At 44.8% G+C, this 11,251-nt stretch overlaps 1 non-coding gene across 1 annotated transcript; it reads right to left on the reverse strand.

The window, feature by feature from the left end:
* Positions 1-9,419: 9,419 nt before the first annotated feature.
* On the reverse strand, positions 9,420-9,526 carry LOC120096865 (U6 spliceosomal RNA). Its single transcript, XR_015637740.1, has one exon. It is a non-coding gene; the product is annotated as a U6 spliceosomal RNA (small nuclear RNA).
* Positions 9,527-11,251: the final 1,725 nt, after the last annotated feature.

Raw genomic sequence — 11,251 nt, forward strand, 5'->3', positions numbered from 1 at the left:
TAAGACGGGCTAACAGCTCAGACATCACACAAACGGAGTTTTTTGAGCTTTGAGCCATTTAGCACAGGGCTAAGAAGGGATGGGCCCCTCTATAGATCCCTAGCTGCCTCCTCTTCCTGTCCACAGGTCTCTCCCTGGAGCAGCTCCGGGTCACCTATGTCAGCTCCTTGACTCAGCTGCACTCTATTTCAGCCTTCGAATGAGTAAATCCTTGGCTCTTTTGTACTTCAAGCCTGTTTCCATTGGCATCAGATGAGAATTTCCCCTCTGTTAGCCAACCGATCCACTAGCTGGGACAGTGTTTGCTGGGCTTTGAGCCCAGGAAATGTCTGAGCAGGTTCGTCTCAGCTTCCTGATTGGGCTCCTGCCCTCCTCAGTGACACCTGCTGGCTTCCTGTGCCCTCAGCTCCCGGATCTGCCAACCCTTCCCATGTTTGCTCTTTGGCCTCGAGCTTTGACTCTTTTTCTACCATCTTCACAGTGGCTCTTTCTGCGTCTTGGGACTCCCACGTCATGGACTCAGAACCCTTTCAGGAAACTGCAGAGTTCAGGACTGTTTACCTTAGGCAAGAAAGCTACTGGATGCTTTCAAATTCTTGGCACTGTCTACCCTCCAATCTTAACTGCTTCAAGCATTTAAAGGATGTGCTCACATTTCTTCTGGTTTGTCTTCCGACCTCCCATCTCTTTTGGGGGAAGATGTTTGCTATTACTTTCTTTCTTTCCTCTGCTTTCCCCTTCCCCCTAACATTTGTTTTTGCTGTTAGGTCTATTTTCTTATTTCACCCTGCCCACCCCCTACAAATAAGCTGCCACACATTATCATTGTTAGTTTACGGGGATTCCACTAGGCTTCTCCCTGGGACTTACGTCTTACATCATCATCTGTTGCTGGTACCTGCTGCCACCAGGTCAGGTGGTGTATAAAAGGACTGCTCACCTCTCCCTCCCCTTCCCCTACCCCTCTCCCCCTCTCTCTCCCTCTGTTCTCACATCATATGTTCCTGGTCAGTCTCTCCCTTTTCTGTCCTTCTGGCTTCTTGGTCCTCTTGGCTCTGCTCCGGCCTGCCTGCCTCTACCCCTTCTCCAGGCCCTCATTCCCCTTCCTTCTCCCAAATAAACCTCCTTGATGTTAGGTCTGTTGCATGGTGTGATTTCTCAGGGGACACCTTGGTAAGGGCCAGCCAGATTCCCTCCTCCCCACCTCACCTCTCCCTGCTGTATATATTGTATAACAATCTTGCTCATTGAACCATAAGGTAAGTCTAGTTGGAACAGTTCTTTTAATATGTGTGGAATATTTAATTAGAGATACTTACGGCTGTGTGTTATTGGGGTGGGTTGGTCTGATGCTGCTTATATTCTAATGCTAATATTGCACCCCCAAGATTGGTTGCCTCCAGAGACCAGTGGGTCCCCGGCTGAGTTACCCTGCCTCCAAGTAATTTTTGATTGTTAAATAAAGATGCCAATAGTCAGTAGTTGCGCAGAAGGGACATAGGTAGAGTTTAGGATTCTCAGGCTTGGGGGGGGGGGCGAAGGAGAGCCACAAGAAGAAGGTGGAGAAGCCACCATGGGTTGGGTGAGCCATTAAAAAACGTGGCCCCAAGGGCTGGCCGATTGGAGTTGGGAGCAACCCAGACGAAACGTGGTAAGTAGTAAGTAATAATTCAGGGTTATCAATAGGAAAGAACATTCTAATAGCATAGAGGGAAGATGTCTGCCCAGCTCTTGCTCTGTTTAAGGCTTATGGTAAATACGAAGGTTGTGTGTGTCTTTTATCTGGGAACTAAATGATCAAGGTGGAGTAGAAATCCGGGGATGGGATTAAAACTTTCTACAACATGTTATCTTCCTCCTCCCACAACTCTATCCTGATATCTTTTGTGTTGTACACATGCAGATTTTTAACACAGTTTTAGTAGGTCCTTTTGGGGGGGGGATTACCCTGGTGGTAATTCAGAGTTGAATAGATTCCTTCCTTGGAAGTTACCTCCTGGCCAAGATGGAGTGTCTTCAACGGCCATTATCTATGCATAACTCAGTCCCCTTTACACCAACTGAACAAGGGGATATGGTGGCATGTGCTGGACAAATCAGTTTCTTCCCAGGAACCTAGGATTGACAGGCAGGCAGGCAGGCAGGCAGGCAGGCAGGCAGGCAGGCAGGCAGGCTGTGTGGGCTCCTCCCATTGAAGGAATCAAAGTGAAAGGGATTTACGAAGGGAATATTTAATCCTCAGGAAGGCTGAAAATATGCGAGAGTCACTAAAAAGTCCAGACTAAAGTGACCACAGTAAGGAGAAAGTAACAATAGTCTAGCTACCCCCACGCTGCTCCGTAATCACCATCCCTTGAACCAGGATGATGGTCTTGGTCTGGCCAGTCTTGCCGACATAAGGCAGAGTGATGGGGGAGCCGTCAGAAGTCATCACTGTCTCTGCAAGGGTGCTGCACTGTCTAGCATGTGACAGGTGGAGAGAACACGGGCTGTGAGTACCGTGTGGCCTCTGAAGGAACCGTGAAGATTGCTTGTCTAAGTAACATCAGGGTCTAGGGGTCCCTGGAGACACCCTCCTATGAGACCCATTAGCAAGTTCTCTGTTGCCAGATGCTGTAGCCCTCAGATATAATCAGCAACCGGGTGAATTCCAAATCATCTTCAAGAGACCTCCTCAGGACCTGCATCCATGTCTCATCAAATATATAGGCAACCCACACACCACGTACGAATCCTACCTGTGTTCCGGGCATGGTGTCCATGTTGCCTAACAGGATGAATGGGCCCTGAAGCCCACATAGAAGAATGATGGTAATGGCAGAATTCTTATAAGCCTTATGTCTCCAGCTTGAATGGATGTCTAATACTATCCGTAAGAGTAATCTCCTTATTAGTACTTTACTTTTAAGCGGCAACACATTATATTCTCTATTTCATATTTTCCTATAGCCTACCAAAGGCAAGGTTCTGAGGTTCTGCCTTGTCATCTAAGTTGGGCTACTGAGGTGTGCCGGGTGTCATACTGCGTAAGGAAGACGTAGTTCATCGCCGATGGCTGCATCTCGTGAGCTGAAATGAAACAGTAGGAGCAACTGTCAATCTCTCTTCCCAAATTCAGATCGTACTACAAAGCCTCAAGAGTGTTCACTCTTGCTTTAGGAGAAGGAGCCGAGGCGTCTGTCTGTCTTTGGGAATATTTATCCCTTATACAGACTGGACTTTAGGCAGAGCTATAGGGAGGGAATCAGTGAGCCTGGGCCTGAGGCTGACTCAAATACTCGCAAAACCCCTCTACTCACGTCTCGTACTTTCTTCTTAACTGACCTGTAAGGCCTCTCCTCCTCCATTAAAAGGCAGACCTGGTATTCGCCATCCTACATTCTCACAGAATTGGTATAAAGACCTAATGGAGTAATGAAGTATGATGGTAACATGAAGGCATGTATGCGATGACGGCATGGCACTGTACATGTCAAGCCAGACCAATGGAAGGGACGGATCATTCATTTTTTTGAGTGGGTATGTATTCCCCTCCCCCACGAGTCCATTCGGTGTTTTCTTTTAAATGCTGACCTCCTGTGTCCCTCATAGAATACATTTTCAGTCATTTTTATCTTTACTAAAACAGAATATTTTACCTCAAACTCTAGATAAAAAAGAAATTTGCAGCTAAAGGTCTCCAGAGGGGAATGTCTAAATGAGTCCATTAACGATAACTAAAAAGTCAACCCGTCGCAAATGGAAGAGGCAGGTAAACATCCATGTGGAATGAAATCAGTGAAGAAAATAAATGACTCTCTATTCCTCTTCTCCCCGGGGCCGAGGCTCCATGACAAGGGTTTTGAAACCCAGTATTTGGAGATAAAGTTAATTTTAAATGTGGTTTCTTGACTATTTAAATAGCAAGCCATTCCACGTGTTTACTTAAATGCACGCACAGCGCCACATGAAGTCCAAACACTGGGCCTTTTATATACTGAGACTACGCCGCCGTATCAGAACAGACGACCGGCCATGTGATAAGAGGCTTGTGTTCGGACCCCACCTTTTATGTTCCAAATGGAATTTTTTGAGATAAAAATCCTTGAAGCGAATGATTTTAAAAAGTTAATTTTTTCCGTAGTGAAAAGTAATGCTGACAGGTACTCTCCTACAGAACATTCCCTGACAGACCCCTCTTTAGGTCAGAAGGCAGACAATTAAAACATCCGGCAGATTTTCTATACATGGAGTGATTAATATGTATGCCTTGATAGCCTAGGGACTTGGAGTTTTAGGAAAAAAATTAAAAGGTAACATTAGAAGGTAATACATTATTTTTAAATTAGATTCACACTAAAAGTATTTTTGGCTCGGTTAATAGTTAAAAATAGATAATGATAATTTCTCTGTTCTCTTATCTATAGAAGTAATAGTTATTAAATAGTTCATCCAGTGTCCCATTTCAATATAACAAAACAGATTTGTTTCGGAATTTCATTGACCTTGGGAAGGGTACACAGTAACAATTCCGTACGAATGAGAATTTTAAGGCTTCAACGATACTTTACCGTAATTCCTTGCATCTTATAAGGTATAGTGAAATTAATAGGCATAACCTTATTATATTTTGTTTTCCCTTTCACAAAACTTGAGGTATAAATAAAGTTGAGGGCCGTGGCTGTTCATGTCACCAGCGTATCTTCTTGTGGGAATTTCACTCCTTGCTCTGGAAACACAGTGGAGTCCAAAAACACTGGCTAAAGGTAGACTGTGCCCTTGACTTCTTGTCCTGATGCAAATTTACACTGAACTCATCTGAATGCATTCAACTCTAGATTTAAGCTTTTGCATCTGCAAAGGGCAGTTGGATCAGATGAACCAAAAAAAGTTCTGTTAGATACAAAATTCTCTTCTACTTACCAGAAGAAATATGACATAGATCAAGATTTATGGACACAAAGAGAAAGTTGTTAAAAGCAAATACATCATTAAGTCCTAATATGAAAATTTGACAAAGTGAATGGCAAATGTTTAAACACCGTTGAGTTAGATTAAAATCGTAAAGTTGATACTACATTAATTCCCAAGGTCTAAGACAGCAGCTTGAGGGAGGGATAAAGCATGAGTGCTTAGTTCACCAAATGACAGCCTTTGTCCCTAGGACTGAGATTGGCCACCCTCCAGTTGCTCCTTCCTCTGAGGTGGCTTGGTGCACATTTCCATTCCTCTGCCTTGAGAGGTGTCCCAGGGCCAGTGTCAATGGGATGTGGTGCTTGTGTTTGCAACTTCACACACTCCCATAACTCAGCAGTGGACACACTCAACGAACGCTTGGCCTCAGCCAATCAACATCAACTTCATCCTTTGGGGAGAATGTCTGCAGGATCAATACTCGAAGGAAGGCATTGCTCCTGTACCTTTCTTCTCTCACCTCCTTGGGGCCATCTCTCAATTAATTACTCTTTCAATAAGATTTTATTAATATTATAGCAAAGACTCCCCTAGAAACGAGAGCTATGGATCTGGAGGAGTGGTTCTCAACCTTCCTAAAGCTGTGATCCTTTAAGATAGTTCTTCACATTGTGGTGACCCCTAACCATAAAATTATTTTCCCTACTACTTCATAATTGTAAGTTTGCAACTGCTATGAATCATAATGTACTCTTAGGTGACCCCTGTAAAAAGGGTCATTTGACCCCTCCAAAGGGGTGAGAAATACTGACCTAGAGAGAGGGTTCATAAGTTAAGAGCATTGGCTACTCTTCCAAAAGACCCAGGTTTGGTTCCAAGCACCAACATGGTGGTTAACAGTCATCTATGACTCCGGTCTACGTGGCATCCAATGGCCTCTGACCTTTGAGGGCATTGAACACACACGGTGTATAAATATACATGCAGACAAAACACTCAAATATATAAAATTAAAAATTAAAATAGTGGGGTTGGGGATTTAGCTCAGTGGTAGAGCGCTTGCCTAGCAAGCGCAAGGCCCTGGGTTCGGTCCCCAGCTCCGAAAAAAAAAAAAAAGAAAAAAAAAAAAAAAAAAAAATTAAAATAGAAACCAGGGATTCAAACGATGCAGTGGCAAAGACAGACACAGGATTATGAGTGCAGAGACCCAGAGGCTTTTGGAAGAAGCTATCGCCATTTCCCAGGTTAGTTTGGAAGACCCTTGAGTGACAACAGCCACTCAAGGACTTGCAATTATCTCCCCTGAAGCAATTAACCCTTTTCTCAAGATGGAAGGCATACCTCTCAGCCCTGTTTCAATTTCCAACAGGGACTATTTTTTTTTTTATCTCTTTTCCACAGAAGCTCAGTATGTTCTTCTGGGGATTGCTGGTCTCAAAGTTGTCTTTGCCTTCTACACTGTGGTTCAAAATGTAGGTGTGCAGGGGGAGTCATTCATGGGAATGAATCTACCAAGTTCAAATCTAAGTCTGAGTATTCTGTAGCTCTAAGAGCCTAGGAAAATTGTTCTACCTCAGTGTCTTTATCTGTGCCGAGGGGGGTTTACAATGTTACTGTCAGGACAAAATGTATTTGTTTGAGGTTCGGCGTGGCTCACTCTAATTATTTAGGATACAGTTTGTGTGATGTGACACACATGTGGAGATCAGAAGGCAGCCTGTGGCAGTTGCTTCTCTCCTTCTACCGCGTGGCCCCTGGCTTAGGGATCACACTCCGGTCTTCAGACTTGTGTCTTTACCCACTGAGTTACCTTGTCAGGCAATAGATATGGTCCATGATCTGGGCTTCATGTATAGTTCATGAAACATTCTTAGGAATGTCAGCTGTAACATTCTTTTAATCTCGGGAACCTCATTTCACTATGCATAAGAGAGTGGGTCCTGGTGAAAGTTCCAGAGGTTGTTAACGAGGAGTTAACTTCCGGTGCTATTCTTTTATATATGGAAACGTTTTTTTACTTTACACACTTGTTTATGATACAAACTTTAGGGGGGGGGTGGTAAGATGGAGAATAGGGTAAAAGGAAGAAGGGAACCTCTCTCACAATCACCTCTTAGAGATGGTACCTGTCAAAAGAAGGTATGGAGTGAGCAGTTGTCGGAAACACCATGCACATGTGCAGAGAACAGGGCAGACACTGAGGAAGGCCGGGCTCCCGTGAAGATGAGGAGCTGAGCTGAGGCTCTGTGTGAGACTCTGCTTCTCCACAACCTTAAGGTTGTCCAGTTCAGGGAAGCTGCAGGACCGAGAAACCCCAGTTCACTCAATGGCAGCAAGGGGGCGCTGTGGGCCCGGTCCACCCTGGCCAGTGGCCTTCTTTCTAGACAAAACAGACCTACTTTAGAAGACCCTGCTTCCCTCTTCCAAGCTGTCTGCAGAATAATCAGGCTTGTCCCCCAGCCTTGCAAGAACTCCTAGGCCACTCCATGGCCACCCCTTACTCAACCTTTAACCTCTGTGCTTATTGATCTCCCTGGCCGTTTTATAAGTTCAAAGACTCAGGGGTCCCACTCAAGCAGGCGTGTTCACATGACTGTGGCCTGATCCCAGTGTTTCTCTGTAGCCTGATCCAGTGTTTCCCGGCAGTCACTACCGTCTTAAATACCAAAGTGAGTGTAGTCAGTGGAGCATACGTGACACGTGCCCCCTAGTGCGCCCCCTTGTGTCCAATCCCCTTCACTCAGCTGAGGATGAAGAACACTTTCCATTGGTTCCACAGTCTAAATCCCGAGTGCAATGGAGCAACATGCTTCAGCTGCCGTAACTAAGATCCACACCGGAATACACGCGGTGCATCTGCTGACTTCAACAACAGGGGCTTCTGTCCCCACCTGGCCGGGGAACCGGAAGTCCAGAGCACTCTGTTGGAAGCTTTGATGTCCTCTGAGGCCTCCCTGCAGAAGACCTGCAGGTGGTACTCTCTATGAAATCCTCCTTGGTCTTTTCTCTGTGTGCTCATCTCTGAATAGCCTTTTTCCCCCGTTTTGAAGAAGAATGCCATTTAAATTGGGATGAAACGTACTTGTAAATTGTTATTGTAATGTGGCAGAGCATGACTTTAATTCTAGCACTCTGGAAGCAGAAGCAGGCGGATCTCTGAGTTCAGGACAACTTGTGGGTCTACATAGTGAGTGTGATAGCAGACGGGACAGTATACTGAGACCTTGCATTAAGCAAACACACACACACACACACACACAATACTTTTCATTTTAATTTACTTTCATGGTCTTTTAAGTTTTATTTAATTAATTAAATTAATTAATAATAATTAACTTAATTTGAGCAGCCCTTTCATTTACCTTAAAGGTCCTAAGAACATAGCTGCATTCTGCGGTCAATACCTCTAGAGTGTGACACTTTTGGAAGGACTCAGTTCAGGTCCGTGCCCAGCATCTCATTTTGGTCACAGATCCACGTGAATGTAAGGATGTTTTAATGAACTTTTTAACCTCCAAGAATATGTCATGGTTTTATTTCTACGAGTCCTGCACAGAAGAATCACTATTGGGCATTCACGGATCCTCGGTAATACGATTCTTTTTTTTTTTGATTTTTTTTTTTATTAACTTGAGTATTTCTTATATACATTTCGAGTGTTATTCCCTTTCCCGGTTTCCGGGCAAACATCCCCCTCCCCCCTCCCCTTCCTTATGGGTGTTCCCCTCGCAACCCTCCCCCCATTGCCGCCCTCCCCCCATAGACTAGTTCACTGGGGGTTCAGTCTTAGCAGGACCCAGGGCTTCCCCTTCCACTGGTGCTCTTACTAGGATATTCATTGCTACCTATGGGGTCAGAGTCCAGGGTCAGTCCATGTATAGTCTTTAGGTAGTGGCTTAGTCCCTGGAAGCTCTGGTTGCTTGGCATTGTTGTACTTTTGGGGTCTCGAGCCCCTTCAAGCTCTTCCAGTTCTTTCTCTGATTCCTTCAATAGGGGACCTATTCTCAGTTCAGTGGTTTGCTGCTGGCATTCGCCTCTATATTTGCTGTATTCTGGCTGTGTCTCTCAGGAGCGATCTACATCCGGCTCCTGTCGGTCTGCACTTCTTTGCTTCATCCATCTTGTCTAATTGGGTGGCTGTATATGTATGGGCCACATGTGGGGCAGGCTCTGAATGGGTGTTCCTTCAGTCTCTGTTTTAATCTTTGCCTCTCCCTTCCCTGCCAAGGGTATTCTTTTTCCTCATTTAAAGAAGGAGTGAAGCATTCACATTTTGATCATCCGTCTTGAGTTTCGTTTGTTCTAGGGATCTAGGGTAATTCAAGCATTTGGGCTAATAGCCACTTATCAATGAGTGCATACCATGTATGTCTTTCTGTGATTGGGTTAGCTCACTCAGGATGATATTTTCCAGTTCCAACCATTTGCCTACGAATTTCATAAACTCGTTGTTTTTGATAGCTGAGTAATATTCCATTGTGTAGATGTACCACATTTTCTGTATCCATTCCTCTGTTGAAGGGCATAAAAATATGGAACGCTTCACGAATTTGCGTGTCATCCTTGCGCAGGGGCCATGCTAATCTTCTCTGTATCGTTCCAATTTTAGTATATGTGCTGCCGAAGTGAGCACGGTAATACGATTCTTATGAATAGGACCCATCTTAAGGGGAAATTTGTCTAAATGTCTTATAAATACCAAATGTGTTGGGATTGAAGACATGGCCGACCACGAATTGGCTCAAGGGTGTGAGGGGATTGGTCCTATCCAATGAGAGTGTCCTGAAAGCTTTTGAGAAAACAGGCATATAGAAAGATTTTATATAAAGGGGACTCCCAGAGATGATGAAAGACAGCAAATCACGTGAACAAAACATGGAAGAATTTATGTGCACCGGTTACATGGAAATCAGGCATCGTGTAGCCATTTAGCCTACATATGTGAAGGAAGCAAACTGTATTCTCCGGGTGACAGAACGTAAGTGGCGTTCAGGACCCCAGCCTGTCAATCAGTGTCCTCATGCTCCACCCACTGGGATGAGAGCATATGGGATCCAAAGTGAACATCCTGACCCACCCCAAAGTCCCACCCAGTGTGAGAGGTCCACAAATCACCTTAATGAAGTTGTTCCACTAACTTAGGTAGGAATTAAGGAAACTGAATAGGAAGGAAGTGAAATCCAGACCCAAGAGACGTGGGGACGCTACTCACCATCTCTGTGAGCTCACACCAGACACTTCACTTCATCAAACCTAATTGTGTCATCCACACACTGGGAATAACAATAATTCTTGCCCTTACAGGCTCGTCTGGGCTGTATATGAACAGGAAAGGTAGAGGCCCTGCGAGCTCTTGGTAAATATTAAGGTGGTATTCAACCCATGTCTGTGACCATCCTTGTTGTATGACAAGAATTCGGGAGCTGGTGAGGTCTGCATTTTTAGATAGAGAGTTGATTCGGGAGTGTAATTGGGGCTAGACACACTAAGAATGAAAATGTCAGTTTTATTTACTTTCCTTTAAAAAAAAATAGTACCAGTCACAGGACAAACCTCAGAATCAAGTTTAAAGAACATCATCTCCATTTTAATTAAAGTGCATAAACTATGACCTGTAATGACAGCCACAAGCAAGAGGAGATGGTGTTAAAGCAGTGGTTTTCTGGCAGCATTCCATCCGAACGGCTCAGTTTAATAAGAAGGGGGGGTACAAAACCTCAGGACTGTGCACCGTCCAGCAAGTCTCTGAACATCCAGTTAACAGCAGACATCAGTGATTGAAAAGCACATCTCCAGGAGTCTCAGAGGCTCCAGTCCTCACCAGTCCTTATATACAAATTCTCCCATTTGCTATCCCTGGAGCCCAACTTCCAGAAAAGGTCTCTCCTCTAAGTTCAGCCTTACTCTCATTTTGTCATCCTCCTTCCCCTCCTTGCCACATCGCTATCACGCCTTTTCCGGTGGCTGATGCAGGGATCACGGCTCTCTCTGGAGCATTGTCCTCTGCGAGAGCCTTCTTGTGGCATCACCTCTGGTTTTGTCCCTGGCATTCCCATGTGGAAGAAAGAGGATGGCCTTCTTCAGAAGCATTGAGTTCTGGGTCTCACTGAACCCTGATCCTGTCAACATGAAAGAGATGACCACTGCAACTGCTTTCCTAACTAGGCCAAGGAGCAGAACTTGTAGCTTTCCCAAGGACAGCATACTCAGAGGACTGACAAGTCACTGATGGCTTTTTTTGGAGGGGTGGGGGTCGGGGGAAGGAAACCTCTACTCATTGTGGGATCGATTTTTACTTTAATTTTTGTCCAAGTCATTTGAATATATTTTCACAGGAATTGAAAACTCTAGATGGTAA

Source organism: Rattus norvegicus, chromosome 14 (assembly GCF_021556685.1).
Source record: "Rattus norvegicus strain SHRSP/BbbUtx chromosome 14, alternate assembly SHRSP_T2T, whole genome shotgun sequence".
In the NCBI taxonomy this organism is placed as follows: Eukaryota; Metazoa; Chordata; class Mammalia; order Rodentia; family Muridae; genus Rattus; species Rattus norvegicus.